Source organism: Alosa sapidissima, chromosome 10 (genome assembly GCF_018492685.1).
Source record: "Alosa sapidissima isolate fAloSap1 chromosome 10, fAloSap1.pri, whole genome shotgun sequence".
NCBI classification, from domain to species: domain Eukaryota; kingdom Metazoa; phylum Chordata; class Actinopteri; order Clupeiformes; family Clupeidae; genus Alosa; species Alosa sapidissima.
Window position 1 is genome coordinate 27053596 of NC_055966.1, and position 21662 is coordinate 27075257.

The following is a 21662-nucleotide window of genomic DNA, read 5'->3' on the forward strand; positions in this document are numbered from 1 at the left end:
CAAACAAACCTACTGTCAGACCCCCCAAGGCCAGGTATGTAATAGGTTAGAATACAGGACAAGTCAGCTATCTAATGCGAACAGTGACCGCTTGTCTACATGATGAAGCAGTGTGATGGGTTCACAGGAAATCCCTAAATGAGTAAAGGGAGGTCAGGTTCCGTACTGGTTTAGGACTCACTGATTTTCCAAAATCATTTTGATGGCACATAACCTCATAACATGACGAACCACGCTTCTGCCATTGTCTGAGTGGCCCTCCGTAGGCGATTACCCACCTAGTGCTGCTTTAAAAAGCCAGGAGTGTGTGCTCTCGGTGTTATTCATTTAGTCTGTGTGTGTGTGGTGTGGGGCCTGCTTTTTGTGTCTTGTTTTTGCCGTCTTTGTCCACACTGCGCTTTGTAAACAGTTGAAGAGCTGCTCTTATACAGTATATTTTCTATATTTTTGATATGTTGCTGAGTGGATCATAAACGGCCCCAGCAATGAAGAAAAGTGATTGATAATGAATGACTATTATTGTGTTACATGTTTCAAATGTAAAGCACTTTGAACTGCATTCTGTGTATGAAAAGTGCTATACAAATAAAGCTTATTATTATTAGTAGTATATGCTGTGCCTCTCCCTGTCACCTAGTTCCCTGTCCTCCTTCCCCCCCCCCGTACACTTTCTCCCCTTGTTCTCCTCCTCCTCCTCCTCATCTTTCTCCTTCTCCCTCTCATCTTTTGAGCTGGCTTCAGCTCAAGCTTTTTCATTATTATTTCCAGGGAGTTGCACTCGAGCTGTCTTTGCCTTTCAGTGGAGTCCCACTCTGCCTGTGTGTGACTGCAGGGTTTGCTCTGTTGGGATTCACAAAGCAGTACACACATGCAGGTGTTTGCTCTATCTAATCGCACCTCTGTCTCTCTCTCTCTCTCTCTCTCTCTCTCTCTCTCACACACACACACACACACACACACACACACACACTCTCATCATCACTGTTAAAATGCTTGTCAATCTCTCAGTCTTTTTAAGTATGTACCCCCAGGCTCACAGACAGACAGCCTTCCCATCATCCACCTGACAGCAGCTTCCTCGCTCATCACCAATTAGGCCCATGGATTCCCCATTAGCACCTCTGCACCCCCTCCCTCCCTCCACACCTACAGGGTAGGAGAAGGACAAGGGAGAGAAGTCACTCTGGAGAGAGATGGAAAGCTTGTCATTGCTCTGCGTCTATGTTAGAAAGAGAAAGTGTGTGTGTATATATATGTGTGTGTGTGTGGGGGGGGGGGGGGGGGTGCACTGCCGATGGAGCTGAATGGTAGTACAGTAGTCTTAAAACCTTGTATGCAGAGGGATGTTATCATGTTATCTGACTCAGTCATGTGTTTTCTGTCATGATTCTGTCACAATAGAATGTTGACCGCTTCATTTTATTCATGGTCCACTCTGCTCATCACACACACACGCAGGACACAATCGGAGAGATCAGAGAGAAACACACACACACACACACACACACGCAGGACACAATCAGAGAGAAACACACACACACACACGCAGGACACAATCGGAGAGATCAGAGAGAAACACACACACACACACACACACACACACACAGGACACAATCGGAGAGATCAGAGAGAAACACAGGAAGAGTCTATCTGGACGGCACAGACTGAGTGAGGAGTGACATTTCAGTTAGCGGCATGGCACAGATCTAGCTGAGCGTCGGGGATGGATCTAGGATTCACAGCTCTCCAGCATCCACCCACCACAATCCACTCTCTCTCTCTCTCTCTCTCTCTCTCTCTCTCTCTCTCTCTCTCTCTCTATCTATCTTCCTCCCTCTCTATCTCTCTCTCTCTCTCATTCTGGGAAGAAAGCAATTACATTTTCACAGGTTGAGATGAGAACCCCAGTGGTAGGTGATGGAGTACGATCGGCTGTCAAAGTGATATCAAGCTGTTTCTCTCCCAGTGCGCTAAGGCTCCAAACGGATCCTCACTAAGACTGGCATACGCACACACACACACACACACACACACACACACACACACACACACACACACACACATACACTGTCGTCCTCCAGAGGAAGAGGTAGGGTGAATAATTAAATGCTGGAGAATGAGAGTCATTGGTGATGCAGCACAAGAAATTCTGTCAATTTGATATTTTTCTCCGTTTCTGTTTCTGTGTTCTTATTTTTACTCAAGTGTAAACAAATACAGGTTTGTAGGTCACGGTGTAGTGCAGTAATGGAGACACCAGGGATTGAAACGTGTGTGTGTGTGTGTGTTACCAGGTAGTGCAGCCCTGTTTTAAGCTCTCATTGTGTGATTAATAATGTATAACTGAGAAGGCCCCAGTTGCACTGTGAGTTTGGCTGTAAATGTGTAAATATTTACGCAGGGATATTGTGTGTGTGTTGTTGTTGTGGGGGTAGAAAGTTCTAGTTTTTAACTGCTTGGTTGTACTATTTAATCCTATAGACGTTCTGAGGTTAATGACATCATAACTCAGCCCTTCCACACACACACACACACACACACACACTCATACTTTTTCATCAGGAGGAGACAGACAATCAGATCAGAGGAGGGCTTTCAGCTCCTAAGCAGTGGTGATCTTTGACCTTCTTAGCGGGAAAACCTCTCAGCAGAGTCACACAATAAACACTAGCTATCCCTTTAGCTTAGCCTTAGCTGGGCATCAGTTTCACATCATTCAGATTCCTGGCTGGCGGTTTATTTATCCGTCCAGCGTGGCTTTGTTGTGTGATCCAAGTTCTGTTGTGTGATCCAGATGTTGTGGTTTGTCTATGTAACACGTAACTCATTTAGTTTGTCTGACCGCACCGTTTTAGGCATTCTGTTATGTGTTTTCAGACATTAAGCTGGGCCATATTGTGTGTGTTATACATACTCTTGAGCTGCACATGTACTCTGTTTGTGCTGTTTTCACACATCCGTGTGTAGCCGTGGGGGGTGGGTGAGGGGGTGGTGGTTAAGACACGCTGCCTGGCCGTATTGTGTTTTTAGACATCCTGTTGGGCTGCGTGTGTGTTGCATCAGGCCGTGTGTGTCTCGTGCAGTTTGGCCTGTGGTGCTTGTGCAGAGGTGCTTTGTTCTGTGGCTGTTTGCAGCCTGGCGTCTCTGGGGAACCTGCTTGTCTGCCTGCAGCCAGTAGACAGGAGAACTGGGGCTTCAAAGAAGAGCCTGCATCCCAGTGGATCTCCCCACTGTTTGATCACGCACCTGAAGAACTCCCTTGTGTGTGTGTATATGTGTGTGTATGTGTTACCAACTGCTTTTGATGGTATACTGCCCTTCATGTAAACATTTGGACTTTGGATCATTTGGGGGAATCTATAGCTGCTGAATGTTCACACACACCTGTGTCTGCATGTGTACTGTATGTGCGTGTGTGTGTGTGTGTGTGTGTCTGTCTGTCTGTGTGTGTACAGTATGTGTGTATGTGTGCGTTTTGGAGCACTGTGCCATGGACTAAACATGAGAATATTGAAAAAGAACATTTGAGCTCTAATTATGCCACTGGTCGTGTACATTCTATAATGTTCAACAACTATACAGTAAAGAGTTCATGTGTATGCGTTTGGTTATACACAATTTGGTTATAACAATATCTCTTTGCACCCACACACACACAGCTCAGTCTCACATCCTCTTCATTGTGTCAATTTATCAAGCCCAAACTAAGTTGTTTTTGTCCTCTATGGCTATTTAAGCCATTCTTCTTGCAGTCCCTAAATGGCTCAGAAAACCACATCTGAAAGGAAACTGTTAGCTGTCTCAAAATGTCCGGTCCTCTGCTGCTGCAGATGGGTACTGGCTGCTGTGTACTGACCGCAGGGCAGAAGTGAAACTGTCCAAAGAAACTTGAGTCAGGGCGTATTAGCCAAACTGTCATCGCTGCAGTCTAGCCTGGCCCGTGAGGGGGGGAGAGAAAGAGCCTTTTTATAAACCAGCCCCCAGAACGGGCACTCACTGCGCCACACTCAAACTACTCCTGGTTCCCCTTCTCGAACGGGAGTGTGGTTTTCACACCCTATGCCACAGTTAAGACAACAGGAAGACAACCCCCCCCCCCCCCCCCCACGTCGAAGCACACACGTGTGTGCACACACACACACACACACATACATCTCTTTTTCAGAGAATTGAAGAACCCTCCTGAGTCATTCTTGAAGAGCATCTTTAAAAACATTAGCACCTGGTAGGTGTGCCTGAGGACTTTATTAAAAAATACATAAATTACTTGTCTTGTCAGCCGCTGTTTTAGGTAAATGACTGTAAAGGGCAGTAAATGCCCCTAAAAACCCTTATTCCGCTGATATAGCGTGTATATTTGTGGCCTACACAAACCCCACAAGGCCTACCACAGTAAAACGTTGACATACAACGTGAAGCACTCATTTTGCAGACCCCCAGTGAAAGGAAAGCCCTGCCCTCCTTTGGTTTGCGTTTGCACAACTTTAACATATACTACTGCAATTCTCTCTGTTATGGTTTAACACACTCCACTGTTGCTAGGTTGCAACTAGTCCAAAATGCGGCTGCCGGATTACTGAGTAGAACTAGGGAGAGCAAGCATATCACTCCTGTGTTGTCCCAACTACACTGGTTACCTGTGAGATTTAGAATAGAATTCAAAATCTTACTATTTGAGTTCATTTGACTGTTTATCTTCCAACATCATCTTTATTTTTGTTTATTATATACATATATATATTTGTATGTATGTATATGTATATATATATATATATATATATATATATATATATATATATATATATGTGTGTGTTTATTATTATAACCACTGGTTTATTATTATTTTATGTACTCTCTATTTTATTTCTTATGCAGGCATTTTGTATTCTGTATTGTATTATTATTTGGTATTTTGCAGGTCAACCCTGTTGCGTAAAATGTGTTGACTTGACTTGACATATAAGCCTCGTTATGGGTGTTCTTAACATGAGAGCAGTACTGTAGACTCGTGCCTGGACCTATTTGGATCCCTTAAGGAGCTGTCCAACCACCAGGACAACCATGAGTTTGGAGAAGGTCTTTAAAAAGTTGGCCCCTCGTTTTTAGTAATTTCTTGTAAATCAACAAGTTAAGAGTTACTTTTCGCTCCAGGGGCAGGCCTGGATCCTATCTTTCGTTCCAGAAGTGTTCCCCGGACGTCAGTATTTCTCAGCTGGTTGTTGTGCCATTTTTTGATCCCCATCGACATCATCTCATTTATTCTCAAGTCCGTCTCTCCACGCAGACAGTCTAAGCAGCTCTCACTCCAGATGGGATGACTGAGCTGGAACGTAGCACAGCGTAGACCTCTGTCTGCGCTCATGTGATATGCACATACTTCCTGTTTCAGAGTGGCTTGTTAATAAACGTGCTGTGAAAATGCTGACTAGTGTAATCTGTGTGGGGAAGCTGGCCTCTTTCACTCCCACACACACACACACACACACACATTAACATGAATGTACACACACTTTCTCAGAACCGCAACCCACTCACACACACTTTGCCACCCACCAGCATGCTTAAACACACACAGACACACACACTAAACTCATTTCTTCAGTCTGGGCACAGCTCCAGGGAGTTTAAAGGTAATAAAGGCTTGTGTGTGTGTGTGTGTGTGTGTGTGTGTGTGTGTGTCCGACCATAAGGGTATGTGTGTGTGTGTGTGTATGAGACCATGAGGGTCTCATCCATCACCCCAACTGCAGACAGGAGCAGCTGATGTGTGTGACCCGCTGTGGCCTCTGTTCCTCTGAGCAGGCTGACCAGTCGATCCCAGAGCACCACCCTGTCTCTCTCTCTGAAACCATAAAGCTGCCAAAGGACGCACTGAATTCACACACACACACACACACTGTCAGGGTTCATCTCTGGCCACTGTGCCAAACCCAGAAAAACACACTCCTCCTCTCCCTATCTCTTCTAGGTGCATTAATTTCCCACTGGCAGCTTCTCAGTACAGCAACTTCATGAAATATTCAAGTCATTCAGCAATAACTGACAACACAAGCAGCAGAGATCTCAACCCCATATGGATGGTATTTCTGATTCAGAGATCTCAACCCCATATGGATGGTATTTCTGATTCAGAGATCTCAACCCCATATGGATGTGTGTGTATGTGTTACCATATGGATGGTATTGCAGATTCAGAGATCTCAACCAGATTTTCAGTTCTTCACAGTTCACAGATTCACAGTTTGTTCTAGTTATGGCTTGTCTGAAATATATTTCACTGCAAGTTATGACTGATATGTCTGGACTAAGTCGAGCCAAACCTCATTTTCAGTGAGTGCCAGCTGGATGCTATCTCCTTATGACTGAGTCGGGTTCCAACTGTGTGTGTGTATGTGAGTCTTGGGCCAGGCCTGCAACCCCCCCCCCCCCCCCCCCCAACACTCTCACACACACACACTATATCTCCTTATGACTGAGTCAGGTTCCATCTAATTGTGTGTGAGTCCTCAGGAACCTGGGCCAGGCATGCACCCCCCCCCCCCAACACTCACACACACTATATCTGCTTATGTTTCATAACCGGCCACTCATATCAGTGCATAACACTGGCTTTGGTGGTGTGTGTGTGTGTGGGGGGGGGGGGGGGGGGGGTTGGGCGTGTAAGATAATTTAATGTGTTTGTTACACTATCCCCCACCCAGCCTGTACAGATAATTTATCTTCCAGACTGAAGTCATGTAATTACGCTGCACTGCAGTGCTCCCACACCCCCATATTACCATCTGATCATGTCCTGGTGGAATGGAGCAATGGATGGTTGGCAGGGTGCAGGTATGCTCCTTACCATCTTTAATTAAAATCACGGGGCCCATTTTCTACGCCAAGGGGACCCATGAGAACTGTTGCACAGAGAAAGATGGTGAGAGAGATAGAGAGAGAGAGAAGAGGAGGGAGGGAGGTATTGGGGCCTTGCTTTGTTGTTGCGTCAGCAGACTTGAGCTAGCGTGAGAGGTGTCATATGCAGGCAGACTAATGGCTAGCGTGTGCCGTCGGCCGTTGAGGCAAACGGCCTCTTCCCTTGGAGATGATTAAATAGGTCTCCCCATGCAACACATTAACATGTTAATGCGAACCACACAACTTCCCTTCCCTGACACACACACACACACACACACACACACACACACACACACACACACACACACACACACACACACACAGACACACATACATCCTCCACTCTTTTTGCGCATAAGAACTCACATCTCCAATTCACACACAGACACACACAGCACACCTCCACTCCTTCCTGTCTTTCTCTCTCTCTCTCTCTCTGTCTCTCTCTCTCTCCCTTATTCACACATACTGTAGTATGTGTGAATAATCCCAATTAGTCAAAAGAGAGAGAGAGAGATTTTGCAGAATGTTCCCCCGACTCCCTCCATTTTTTCTATGTTTCTGTTTTAAAAAAAAAAAAGGCACAGAGTGCAAACCTTACTTTAGATACGCGCTCACCTCCTTAGAGTGGCACAAAAGCACAATAATGGAGGTGATATGACAGCATATTCTAAAAGGGACTCCATTAAGAACTGCACAGGAGCTGCCTGAAAAGGAGGCTTTGACTTTTTCGCCTTTCTCTCTCTATCTCACTCTCTTTGTCTTGTACATGAACAATAATGATGAAATTTTTGTCATAGCGTTTGCTGGCTGTCATTGCAAGCATGGTATGCTGGTTTTATTTCTGGTGTGTGTATTGACAAAAATGGCTCTGTTTCACCACTGAAGTGCTGGTTGATGTAAGAGGTAGTAATTGAAGTGTTTGTTTTGAAGGCTTTAGAGCTTATGTCGTCCCCCACTCTCTCTGGCTTTCTTTCGAGGTCTCGCGCCTAAAGCATCGCAGCCTCGGGCCATGAGCAACGAGAGGAAAACATCAACACCCAACACGACACAGATTATAGAGCAGCCAGAGACAGCAGCCCAATCAGAATCCTCACACCAGTCAGACCACCAATCAGAATATTCATAGCCCACGACAAACCAGCCTAGACCACCAATCAGTATCTTCATAGTCCACGATGACCCAGCCAGAGCACCAACCAGAAAATGCGTGTAGATCAGCTATGAGCACCTTCCAAAGCCCACACACGGCCGAAAGAACAAGAACCTCCTGTAGAATCCAAACACCACTGGGTAAGCTAGTGTCCTGGCACAAGTTGGACAAAACAGCAAGGAGATGAGCAGAGGTTAATAACAGCAAAGGTATAGCCTCAAGTATCAACTTGCTGATACACCAGACAGAGCACCAATCAGAATTTAGACAAGGCCTTGTCAAGGCACCATCCAATTAGTTCCTGCATACAGTCCAATCAATGCACCAATCACACCTCAGTGAAAGCAACACTTAAGTTCCCTCAGGGCAGCTCACCAGCCAGATCACCAATCACACTCACAGTAAGAGCAGCAGTGTCCTCCGGACTGCCTTGCAGGTGTGTGTGTTTGTGAGTGTGTGTGCGCTCGTTTGCAAAGGATCTCTGAAGTTCAATCAGTCTCTTCAGATGGATCTTCTAGGTGTGTGTGTGTGTCTGTACGTAGTATATAAGTATACTCTTTTGATCCCGTGAGGGAAATTTGGTCTCTGCATTTATCCCAATCCATGAATTAGTGAAACACACTCAGCACACAGTGAAGTGAAGCACACACTAATCCCGGCGCAGTGAGCTGCCTGCAACAACAGCGGCGCTCGGGGAGCAGTGAGGGGTTAGGTGCCTTGCTCACTTCAGCCATACCCACTGGTTGGGTCTCGAACCGGCAACCCTCCAGTTACAGGTCCGGAGTGCTAACCAGTGGGCCGCGGCTGCCCCAATTTGTGTGTGTGCTTGCGTGCGTGCGTGCGTGCGTGCGTGCGTGCGTGCGTGCGTGCGTGCGTGCGTGCGTGCGTGCGTGCGTGCGTGCGTGCGTGCGCTGTTGCAGGGCTGATTGCAGACAGCTCGGACTCCTGATAGACTCAGTGATAGTGCCTCAGTGCCTGGCCCCTGTGTGCGCCCACTGCTGCCCCGTGGAGATGAAAGCCACAGGAGCTCTCTCTGATGCCGGCGCTCTATCTCTCAGGTATGAATTCACTACAGGAGCATGTATTGCCCCAGCGCAAAGAGAATAGCTGATCGGAAGAGAGAGAGAGAGAGAGAGAGAGAGAGAGAGTCCATCTTAATTTCTATTCTGTCTGAACTAAACTTCAGCCTCGAGGATTCAAAAAGCTTAAGAAGAAGGCTGTTTTATCTTAATGTATTTCACACAACAACTTATGTGTATTAACATGGGAACCATTAGCAAGAAAATGAACCAGTAATATGATGGCGGCTTCTGCTCTGGCACGCACACAGCTCTTCTGCCTCTCTGGAGTGAGTTTAGCACAAGAGCTTGTGAAGAGCCCAAATTAAAATGTATTTTCTAGAGTTCTCTCAGTATCCAATTAAGAGCTGTGGACGCCCACCAGGGCTGCCTGGGAAGCTTGCTTTTGGAATGGAATAGGATTAGAGATTACTAGTTACCCTGTTGGAAATGTAGTAAGTAACAACTATTTACTTCAAAGTAATGCAACTTATTACATTGTGTTTTTTTTTTTGATTGGCACAATTTCAAACAGGATGGCCAATCAAAAACAGCATTAAAAATTTGAGCACATACTGCCAAATGAATGGAATCTATCTATATGGGGAATTAAAGTATATTTCCTTATGTATCAAACCCAAGCACTATAGGAATTGTGAGTGACTGGCCCAGCTAAGCTAAACTACAACAGCAGTCTGTGTACACTGTGTGTGTGTGTGTGTGTGTGTTTGTATGTGTGTACTCGTCCATTCAGGACCTGCAAATCAAACCACACAGACCTGATATCCATGGTCCCATTTCCACTTCATATCAAGCCACTCAGAGTCCACTGATGAGGTGCACTGGACAGACTCCTGGGCTCTTCTCTTCCTGATGGACTATGGACAGCCGGGCGGAAACTGTGCGGTGAGTTTGAAGTGGTGTGGATCAATAGCCTGTGTGCGTCACCTATTGTGGAGGATCTTTTACGAGATGTCGGTCTCCCAGCGTCCACAGGGAGCTCGTTGTTTGATAGCAGGAAAAGAGGGCTGTCAGGGCAGGCAGGGTAGGGCCTGAACTTTGGCCCACAATGCCAACGTGATTGGCAGGTTCAAGTCGATTCGAGTGTATTGATTGCCATATTGCCTTTTCTTTGGTCTTTTCACATCCAGCTGTTGAATGTCTCTGGGGAGTGATGGGGGAGTCACGTGCGCGCACTGAGAATGTGTGTCGGTACATTATTTATTGAAGGACATGGAGGTCTCTGCTGAGAGGCTGATACAGATTGGTCTCAGCGTCTCACCACAGCAATCCTATTGCCACAGACACTGTTTGCTTTTTTTGACTTTTTTTTTCTTTGTCTTCTTTTTTTCTTCTTTTAAAGGGGCGCAAACACCATCACTCTGCTCAGCGTGAGGCCTTTGATTGCTAATTAGAAATCTAATTGGATTTCCCCCCAAAAAAAGCAAAAACAATGCCCTTTCATTTTCCCTTGAAGAGAGATTCACCTTAAGGGATTCTACGGAGGCCTCTGTGAATGTGATGGGGGCCTTTGTGGGCTGTGCACTTATGAGCTCTCTTTACAAACTTCAACTTTTTTAGAGGGGAACGGAGACAAAAGTAGCATATCTCTCCTTCACACCCACTGGGCAGGGAGGAGTTTGGGGGCACCGCCTGACTGTCAATCCAGCAGCAGAGACGACACTGGGTGTCAAACACACCCGAATACGCTCTCAGAGGGGAATAAGAGATATTAACAGATTAACTAGAATTGTTGCATGGATGCTCATGGGTTGAAAGTAATATGAGGAGGGAGAACTATGGTGGCCCAGATAGGTCAATGTAATGTAATACAACATGTTTTAAAAAGCCAAAGTTTCTAGGATTCCATACAGTCTTTGTATGTCAATACATCTCCTTTTGAAATGTTGTTGGAGTTTCCAGGAGTGAAAACTGCCTGGTAGTGGAGATCTAAACATATTGATATGTTTGGAATGCCTCTAGGCCAGGTCTGCTCCACTCTCTGTAGCTGTCGGTGGAGATTTCCATTACAAAGGAACCAACCAGAGGAACCCGGGCAAGTGCAATACCACACACATGTTCTCCAAAGAAAGAAATACCACACACACATTTCTCCAGAGAGGGGTGTGAACAACAGGAATGCAAAATTATGTTTTCCTATATTAGATGATTAGATTTAACTTTATTAGAATTGTGCAGAGTACAACGAGACAACAAAATGCAGTTTACCAGAAGTGTAAAAAAGCGGAAAAGTGCAATGTGATATACACAGTATAAGCAGGTAGTGCAGTACAAACAGTATAAGACATATAGTGCAGTGTAGACAGTAGCATACAGTTAAGTATGGTTAAGCGGTATGGTTTACAGTAATATAAATGAAATATAAATACGTGCAATGTATTAGCAGTAGCTTTATAAGAGCAGAATAGATATGAATATGCAGTAAGAACGGTGTATGAACAACATGTACAGATATGTGAAGTGTAGTAGCAGTAACATTATAACAGTAGTAAAAATAATAAAGATATATGCAGTGTATTAACAGTAACATTAACATAACAAGAGTAGTAAAAAATAAGTGAATGTGCAGTAAGAACAGTATAAAGAGCAGTAGATTATGTCTATCTATAAGTGTAATTACAGTAGGTACAGTAGGTACAGCAGAGCTAGAGTTCAGTAGGGTGACAGCCGCAGGAAAGAAACTTCCTCGAACCTGCTGGTTCGGGTGCGGAGAGACCTGTAATGCCTCCTGGATGGGTGTGGGTGAACAGTCTGTGGTTGGGGTGAGAACAGTCTTCGATGATGCTGCGCGCCTTATGTAAGCATCACTTGCCCATGATGGTCTCGATGGAGGGGAGTGAGGAACCGGTGATGCGTTGGGCAGTTTTCACCACCCTCTGCAGTGCTTTCCGGTCGGAGGCAGAGCAGTTGCCATACCAAACTGTGACACAGTTGATGAGGATGCTCTCGATTGTACAGCGGTAGAAGTTCACCAGGATCTGAGGAGAATTGATCAGGGTAGAGGTGTTGAGGGTCCAAGAGAGGTCCTCAGAGATGTGGACACCCAGAAACTTGAAGCTGGTGACATGCTCCACCTCAGTCCCGTTGATGAGGATAGGGATGTGTGAGCTCGCTTTTGACTTCCTGAAGTCCACAATGAGCTCTTTGGTCTTCTTGGTGTTGAGAGCCAGGTTGTTGTCGGTGCACCACAACGTTAGGTGCTGGACCTCCTCCCTGTAGGCTGTCTCATTATTGTTGCTGATGAGACCAATCATTGTAGTGTCGTCTGCAAACTTGACAATGGTGCTAGAGCCATGTACAGGTGTGCAGTCGTAGGTGAAGACGGAGTAAAGGAGAGGACTCCGCACACAGCCCTGTGGCACATCGGTGTTCAGGGTGAGGGTGCGGTCTGTTAGTTAGGAAGTCCACAATCCACTTCATGTGTATGTGGGTGAGTGCAACTGGACGGAAGTCATTAAAGCTCGTTCCTGTGGAGTGTTTTGGCACTGGCATGATGGAGATGGTTTTAAAGCACATGGAGGCTGCCTGGGCTAGTGACAGGTTAAATATGACAGTCCAAACCTCAATAAGCTGCATAGCACAGGCCCTGATGACACGTCTGGGGATGCCATCAGGCGCAGAATTAGTCCTGCTCAGTGTCGTATGCACATTAGTGGGAGAGAGTGTGAGGGGCTGGATCAGTGGTGTAAGAAACCAATGGTGGGCCCAGGTGCAAGTGCGCTCCGCGAACCCAATACCTACATTCTTTGGCCCAGGATGAATTAGCTCTGATACATGCAATACACATTAAGGGTGACTTCAATTGTTTATGCAAAGGGCCTGAGGCACCGAAGTAGTTTAGTAGTAACAGATTACAATTTCAAATAAAAAACACACGACTACATAGGATCCATTATATGTGAAAACATTACAAATAATTGTATTAACAGCCTGCAGGCCAGGGTAATCTAATATTACTGCCTTAACATCAACTCGCATGGAATTATGGGAACACTCAATGCGCCTTTTCAACCCTCTGCTGAAACTGCAAGCGTAGATTGCTTGCTTATAAACTCGCACTGCGCAGAAACAAAACTTAATGTAGCTTAACTTATTTAACCGTGCAGAAACCAAATAAAATCATTCATATGCATACAATCCTCAATATGCGTGAATTAGGCCATTAGAAAAAGGCCATCTTACGAGCCTATCGTTGTGCAAAATCGTCAACGATGTTCCCAATATTTAATGCTCTGGCTCTCGTATTTTCAATGGACAGGATAGCTAACCCACCGAGCATCTCCTGCCCCATGCTGCTCCTTAGGTATAGGTCTTAATAAGTTTGAGTTTGGAAAAAGATCGCTCAGCTGTTGCAACAGTCAAAGGCAATGTCAGAAACAACATGAGAGCAGTACACCCTTTCCCCTTGCTCTTTACGCTCCTGCCGCTTCTTGCAGCCGCTCTCGTGTTTGAAGGGCATTTTGGTCGGAACGATGACTGAAATGTGCAGCCACCATCCATTCAAAAAATCACAACAAATCACTTAGCCTACCCAGAAATCCTTGCTGCATCTCAGTAGAAAGAAAGATACTCTGGCGAAACAGTATGACGACAAGATGGTAATTTGATTTAGCCGTTTTTATTTGTTTCTAGTTTCATTCTTAATGGTGAAGTTCTAAAAAAAAAAAAAAGGAGGCAGGGCGGGGGTAGCGACGGGCCCCGGGAGGTCACGGGCCCTGGTGCGACTGCACTTGCTGCACCTACTATAGTTACGCCACTGGGGATGGTGTTCTGCAGACACCACAGCCTTGATGGCCACCTCCTTGTTGTCCCTGTCAAAGCACCCATAGAAGTGGTTCAACCAAAGTCCTTTTAGGCAAGTCCCTCCACTCGGCGGCCATATAACAACGCTTTTTGGGCACTCATCGGGCATCCTATTCAGCAGAAATGCGAGTGCGCAAGGCTTAACGACACCAATCTTGCTTCAGCGGCGAGTTCACAACACATGATTGGCAAGATGTCTTCACAACACACCATATGATTGGCTCAATGTATTCACCTCACACCACATGATTGGCTCAATGTATTCACATGTCGACGTTTTGCCGAGGAAGGGGAGGAATATGTGTAGACAACGGCCATATTGGCGTTACAAACTAACCCCATGCATTTCTATGGAGGATTTTTTGAGTGCTGTGTCTCTTCATTAAAAAAGTCTGACTTCACTGCTCATCCATGGCTTCTGATTAGGGAAAGTGGTAATCCGTTTGAGGGTGGTGACACTGTTGATGTTGGAGTTGATACAGTCCAAAATGGAGGCGGCATACGAATCAATGTCTGTGTAGGAGTCATGGGAGGCCTGAGTGGCAAACACTCTCCAGTCAGTTTCGCAAAAGAGTGGATCCACCGCACTTCTGCAGCATTACATACACCGAAGCTACCACCGACTTGAACGTACGTTCTGCACTTGCGCAACCTAATAAGCCTCCATAACAGTCAAAGTATTGTCAAAGATTGTCTAGTTACCAAGATGAATCCTAAAAGGATTCGCCAATGGATTGAAATGGCACTAGTTTCAGACTTCTTTGATTAATCAATAATAAAATATAAATGTAAATATATATTGTGTACTATTTTATTGTCATTGCTTGTGTGTGATGCCAATGAAATACTCTTTCGGACACGGAATAAATAATTTATTTTTGCCCGTTAACCAAGCTAGCTAGCTAACATTAGCACAGTAAACGGAAAGTGAATGGGAACGGCTAGTGATGGTCGCTAGCTAGGTAGCAGCTAAGGACTTTGGTTAAACTTGTATATTGTTGTAAATTAACCTGCAACTTTGTGGTAGTCTACTAATTCTAGCAAAAATATGTTAGGATAGTGTATCAACCATCTCTGGGTCTTGAGAACATGTGGCTGTGCACAAGAGACAGTGACAGATCACAAACAAACAAAAAGTTATTTTTCTTTTTTTATATTTATTTAGTTTAAAAATACAATTTCAATGTTGGAATGGAAGATATGTGGCTTGTAGAAAATGGGTTCATAATATACATCGCTGATGTAGGGCTAAGGGATTGGTCATAATCCGAGATAATGTTTAGCACTCCACCAATCAGATTGGTCATTGATTCGACAAGTCAAATCGGCCAAAATGAACACCGACGGCACAGAACACACCGAACCAACTCGTGTCACCGACCTCACCAGACTGTGCCTCCCGTACTGAATGTTCATTATACCCTTGCCACTGAGTCTATGAATGGAGTAAACAGTGTGAGCCAGGTAGTCTTTCTTTGAATGTGAATACACACACACACACACACACACATACACACACATACACACACATACAGGTAGTGTTTTTATAAGTGTGAACACACACACACACACACACACACACATACAGGTAGTATTTTTATAAGTGTGAACACACACACACACACACACACACACACACACAGCTAGTGTTAGTGAGTCTACATATGCATATACCTCTAGACCGCTGCGCTCCTCAGTACGCTCAGGCCAATCCAAACTTTTCTCATCTGTTGTTCCTCGTTGATGGAACACACTGCCAGTTCCTACAAGGGCAGGGACATCCCTCTCCATTTTCAAAAAACTCCTGAAGACCCAGCTCTTTGGAGAACATCTCCTCTCATAGCACCACTTACAACAAGTCTTGCTGATCCTAGCACTTACCAGCCGTCTTGAACTGACACGTAACTGTTAAAAACAGCACTCACTGATGCACTTATTCTTACTGTACTTACTGTACCGTTTTTTTAAATTGTCCTAAAATTGTTGAGAATTGCTTTAAAACCTAAACTGTTTACCATGTTGTTAGTCGCTTTGGCTAAAAATGCGTCAGCCAAATGTAATGTAATGTAATGTAATATGCACACACACACACTGTAGCAAGTTGGTGCACTGATTAGACTATCAGATGTGAACGCACAATCTCTCAGGTCAGACCAGCCTGCCTCCAACACCTGTCTCTTGTCTCCCTTTATCTCTACCACCTGTCTGCCTTTTCCTGCCTTCTTCTCCTCCTTACACTCTCTATCTCCCTCTCCCTCTCTCTCCCTCTCCCTCTCCCTCTCTCTCTCTCTCTCTCTCTCTCTCTCTCTCCCTCCCTTTGTGGACATTGCTGTGGTGAGCAAACACTGCACAGTGCACACACACACACACACACACACACACACACCATCCAATATGCTATCGTGGAGTGCACCTTGTAAACTGAGACAGGAGTGCTAATCAAGGTGGCTAATATTCATTCAGAAACTGTGCTGTGCTGTGCTGTCCACTGTCTGTGGTCAAGGCCAAACACACAAGAACAGCCCTGCCCTATATCAGGGTTGGATTCTCAACCAAATATATAGTTAATTACTTGGCCTATAGCTGGTCAGTGGCTGGTGGTGTTTTACAGAGACAGGCCGACACATACAGCTCTGGAAAAAATAAGAGACCACTGCACATTTTTCTGATGTCATCCTACAGTTACTGAGTGACATTCAAATGGTCATATTCAAAATTAAGAGACCACTGCAAATTTGAATATGACCGTCAACTCATTCGAATGTCACTCAGCAACCTTAGAATGACATCAGAAAAATGTACAGTGGTCTCTTAGTTTATTTCCGAGCTGTATATCGCCTGTGGCATTCCACACATCCCCAGATCCCCTCAACAAACGCAAAACCAGTCTCACAGTTCTGACACAGAGACCCACTTCTTATGTTGGAGCAGTTGGTTACAATTTTTTTTGTTTGTTTGCACTTCTGCTAGCATGCAGACACACAGTGCCTCATGGCAGAAAGCAGGGTTTGTTGTGATTGCTTTTGTCTGCCAACAGAGGCCTGTAAAAAGAGTGATGCATCAAAGAGGTTACTTGAGTTCATTTACTCATAAGCTAGAAGACTGCTACCTCTGCTGCTCTGGATAGACCACATACACACACACACATGCACACACACACACATGCACACACACACGCAGACACACACACACACACACACACACACACACACACACACACACACACACACACACACACACTTCCCATCCTGTGCCGCCACCTGCCATCCCAGCCCTTATACCCCCTCCATTCTTCTCAGCCACAATATAGTCATTGTTTGACCCTAAACCCACCCGCTCTCATGCCAAAGCTGCTGGGTGCCCGTCTCGGGTTCATGCCCTACTCATTAGTGCCAGTTTACTGCAGGCGGTGGGCTTACGGCTATACCAGGGTTTTTGTCCTTGGTAAGTCGCACTTGCTCAATCACTTGAGTATGATAATAGGTTTTGCTGTTAAATAGATACAAGAAACATTAGAACCGTGTTTTTCTCAGTTGAAAGAGGACCCTTCTCAGGGACAGCAGCTGGAAATTAGCTATACCGGCTACAAAGCCTCTATTCTGTTTGTGTGATTCATGCATTTTGTACGTACATGGTCGCTGAAGGAAATAAAAACTGAACTAAACTACTCACCCAACTTGCTCTTCAAGTCTGCATATGCAAATCACTACTGACTCATTCCCACAACACTACCCCCCTACACCGCACGGCATGCTATGTTGTTGTGATTTGTCATATGAAGCCACAGAGAGGGTGTCATAATTAAAGGAAATTAATAATGAATCAATGTGTTGGAACATGATGTAACTACATACATGCTTCACTATGGGAATCCACTTGTCTTTGTTGTATTGTTTTGTTTGTTTGTTATTGTGTTTCCCTGCCTTTTTCTTTGTTGTATTGTTTTGTTTGTTTGTTATTGTGTTTTCCTGCCTTCCTACTATGTAAAGCGAGAAAGGCGCAATATAAAATAAACTTATTATTATTATTGTTATTATTATTATTATTATTATTATTATTAATCCAATGGGTGGGTCTGCTGTAAGCTGTTGTTTGTTGACTGAAGGCTCTGCAGTGCAATGTAGTGAAGTCCTGCTCATTAACAGGCAGTGTGAGAGAGGGCATCATTTGAAATTCTCTTAGCAAAAATCATTAGTCCCTCATCTGTCTAAAGCAATCTGTGTTTTTAAGCGAGAATATGTGTTAAGGTGTAGTCAAAAATGATTTGTATTCTGAAAAGGTTTATCCCTTTAGTTATTGTGTGTGTGTGTGTGTGTGTGTGTGTGTGTGTGTGTGTTAATTGGGGCTCATCTTTGAGTTCAGAATGAATCAGATAAGAAGGCCAGCAGAGATGGACCCTGTGAGCCATGTTTGAGTGGAGGCAAGGCAGCATGGCGGGGGCTGTCAGTTCTGGTGAGGAGACGGATTGTGGTTATTGTCGATGCGTATGAGTCTCTGTCTGTGGCCTACTTTCACCTTGCCTGCAATTGTTCACAGCCCCAATGAGACAATGCAGCTTTTTTTTCTTTCTTTTCCGATGCTGGTGATTAATCAAATGTGCATGCTATTGTCAGTTTGTGTCCGTAGTATGTGTGTGAAAGGGAGAAGGTTGTGTGTGTGTGTGTGTGTGTTTGTGTTGGAGGAGGCTGCTGATGGGCAAAACAGCTCCAGATGGTAATGAAAAAGCACATACACACACACACACACACACACACAGCAATGTGGGTCTACAGATTCTAAAAATATTAACATTCCTTGTGGTCAGTCCAGAATCTTTCTAGTTCTCATCTGCATCTTCTGGGATCACAAAGTTGCTCATTGCTAGGAAGGAGAGCAGCATCCATGTCTCGCCCTGATTTGCCGTGGATATGGGACAGGCCGCTGTGGAGATTTTAAAATGTTAAATTCTGCAGGAAGGATCCCTCTATTCTGCAGGAAGGATCCCTCTATTGGTACCATGCAAAAATGTGTGGATCTTCTTTACTGATGTTGACTTGCTGTGTGTGTTTGTGTGTGTGTGTGTCTGTCTCGTTGGACTCGAGCGATCTTCAAAGGCCAGACCAGGCTAATGCCTATAGGCTGAATCCAGTGCTGCTTTCATCCGGGCTGACCGTCTGGCTCTCCAGCCGATGGCCTCCATCCCTCCAGAGAAGCAGACAAACAGCCCCAGTCTGCCGGTCAGAGGGCCGGTCTGTACGGCTTCAGCATCAGCACCAACACTTTCATAATGATAAGTGCACTGTAATGTAAAATATGTGAGTGAACCCAGATATTCTTATATACAATGTTCAATTTCCAACATTCTGTACTGGCTTAAGGGTAAAGCTCGATGTGACTGTTTGACTGCATCTCTCCGTCTCTATCCCAAAGGAAACACTATTGTGTGATTGTCTGGAGATGCACCTGTGAAAGATGAAGAGCCTGTAACAGAATAAAAAACGGTCCTCTCCTCTTCTTCTCTCTTATCTTCTCCTCTCCTCTCCTCTCCTCTCCAGCGTGTTTGGGGATGATGGATATGGGCCCTCTGCTGCTGCTTGCCTGACTCCCACACACCTGACATTGAAGAAGAGCCTCAGCACTCGGCTAGCCCTCCGTTCATCTGTCAATGCTTGGGCAGCAAAACTAGGCCAGACACAGTCAATACGACGTGGAGAAACGGGCGTGTTTGTTTGTGTGTTTCTGAGTAGGCGTGTGTGTGTGTTTGTGTGTGTGTGTGTTTGTGCTGGTGGCGGTGTGTAGGTGTGCGGTATGCATTGCAAAGCTGTGGCTAATTGCACAGATTAAAGTTAATTAATTGGTCTGAGCATTCTCTACATCTTAATGAGTCACTGATTAAGGGGGCCTACCTGTGAGACTGCTGCTGGTGCTCTGGTAAACACCATCTTCAGTGCTAAGGGAATCATATACACACACACACACACACACACACACACACAGACATACCTGCAGACAAGCAAAGACTCCTAATTAATTCCGTCAGGTAGGCCATATGATGTCACCCTAACCAGGATGACCTACTGTATTATGACCTCTGTGGCCGACCAGACCCTGAAACCCACACACACATATATACACAGTATTGGATAACATCACACTGAATGGCAATTAAAAATACTGTGGGGGGTGATAGAAAAAACATTACCAACAGCCCAGACTCTCACTTAAGAAAGGCAATTGCTTGGGCTAATTATTCTGACAAGAGTCGATCGTTAAACAATCAAAGGCATTAAAATAGGCTCAGCACTAATGAGGCACATATTTGTTAATTGGAATGAGATAATAGCCCATCGGTGTGTCTAATTGAAGGGGCGTGTGTGTGTGTGTATTTGTTTGTTTGTTGGGCCCTGCCTGGTGCAAGGCTGTCTAATTGGGTCATGTGTGTTGTGCGCCTAGTGAGCTTCGGTAGAGACGCTAGCGAGGTCGATCGTTAGCACGAGTGGAGCTGCTTGGCGTCACACAGAAATGTCACGGTGTCCAAAGTACATATCGAGAGGGTGATAGTCAGATCTTCATATTAATCTAACTACAGGATGAGGTTGAGAAAACAGTGTGAGGTCAGGACACTGAAGCAGAACATGGGTGACATGGGTGACCCCATTATCCTTTACCTTGGTAGTCTTCATTGTCACTCATGGTGATAATCATATATATGAGCTTTGTATGCTATGTACTTCCTCTTTTGTATCTGTGATACTCTAAGGTCAAGGTTTGTAAATTGAATTGACTCTAGCCGATCATTTTTTTTTTCAAATGGGTTGATCTTGAAAAATATGTTAACTATGTCATGTCAATGACATAGTTAACATATTTCTAAAATTGTTGGTGTGTTAATATTTAATGTGTTAAATATGAATCCAAATATACTACAGGGATGCTGTGAGATGGCAGGTGATTGTTGGCTGTGAGATGACTGTCACAATAGCAGCTTTGTGTGCGAGCCTGGAAGATTATGTTCTTTTTCCTCCACAGTGTCAGAAGAACGTTCTGACAGAGACAGAGAATGAGACGGCTTCTGAAAGAGTGTGTGGTGGTGTGGTTCGCTCCTGGGGAGACTGTCAAAGACGCAAGGCCACCTGCTCAAAGGGAACGAGTGAATGTGAGGATTTAGCTAAAGATTCAGTTTTCTCTCGAGCTGCATGTAATCTATAGTCTCTATTTTGTTAGAGATCATTCTTTCCACGGAAAGAATATGTAATGTTTTCATAACCGGGAACAGCGCTAATCCGCATGTTGTTTGCCAGGCTCCAGGGCTGTGTGTATGTATGGATGTGTATTTCACCAGAATCCCTTTTGTGCAAGGAAAAACACTTTGAGAATGATGCAAGCTGGGGCTTAGAACAGACATGTGTGTGTGTGTGTGTGCATGTATGTGTGTGTGTACACTGATGCTTAAATCCAAAAATCTGCCACTCGACACTGCCAGGAACAGGTACTTATCTGTGGTCACGAATAAAATTGCTGTAGTGATTTTTGGTCCGCTGTGCAGTTGTTGACACAGAAATCGGGCCAAACGGGGGCTGCTGACCTTTTCGGGGTTTTATTTTCCGAGGGCTAGCGGACGCCACGAGGAGGCGATGCCCATCCACTCAGATTATTCCACCTTGACATTTCCTGCCGCCGGTGGCCGGCGCTTGTCGGCCGAGGCCAGGAGAGGTAAAATGTCACCTCTTTATTTACACATGGAACGCTCC

The 21662-nt window shown here is 45.0% G+C and overlaps 2 long non-coding RNA genes across 2 annotated transcripts in view; one reads left to right on the forward strand and one right to left on the reverse strand.

Moving 5' to 3' along the window:
* LOC121720950 lies at positions 1-15034 on the reverse strand. The gene is made up of 4 exons (XR_006034696.1): positions 14943-15034; positions 11181-11189; positions 7361-7365; positions 1-12 (listed from the first exon to the last, which is right to left on the reverse strand). It is a non-coding gene; the product is annotated as an uncharacterized LOC121720950 (long non-coding RNA).
* The window catches only part of LOC121720952, a 14041-nt gene continuing 6715 nt past the window's right edge, over positions 14337-21662 (forward strand). The window contains exons 1-2 of the long non-coding RNA XR_006034697.1: positions 14337-14413; positions 21086-21090. This is a non-coding gene — a long non-coding RNA (uncharacterized LOC121720952). The remainder of the gene's footprint in view (positions 14414-21085; positions 21091-21662) is intronic.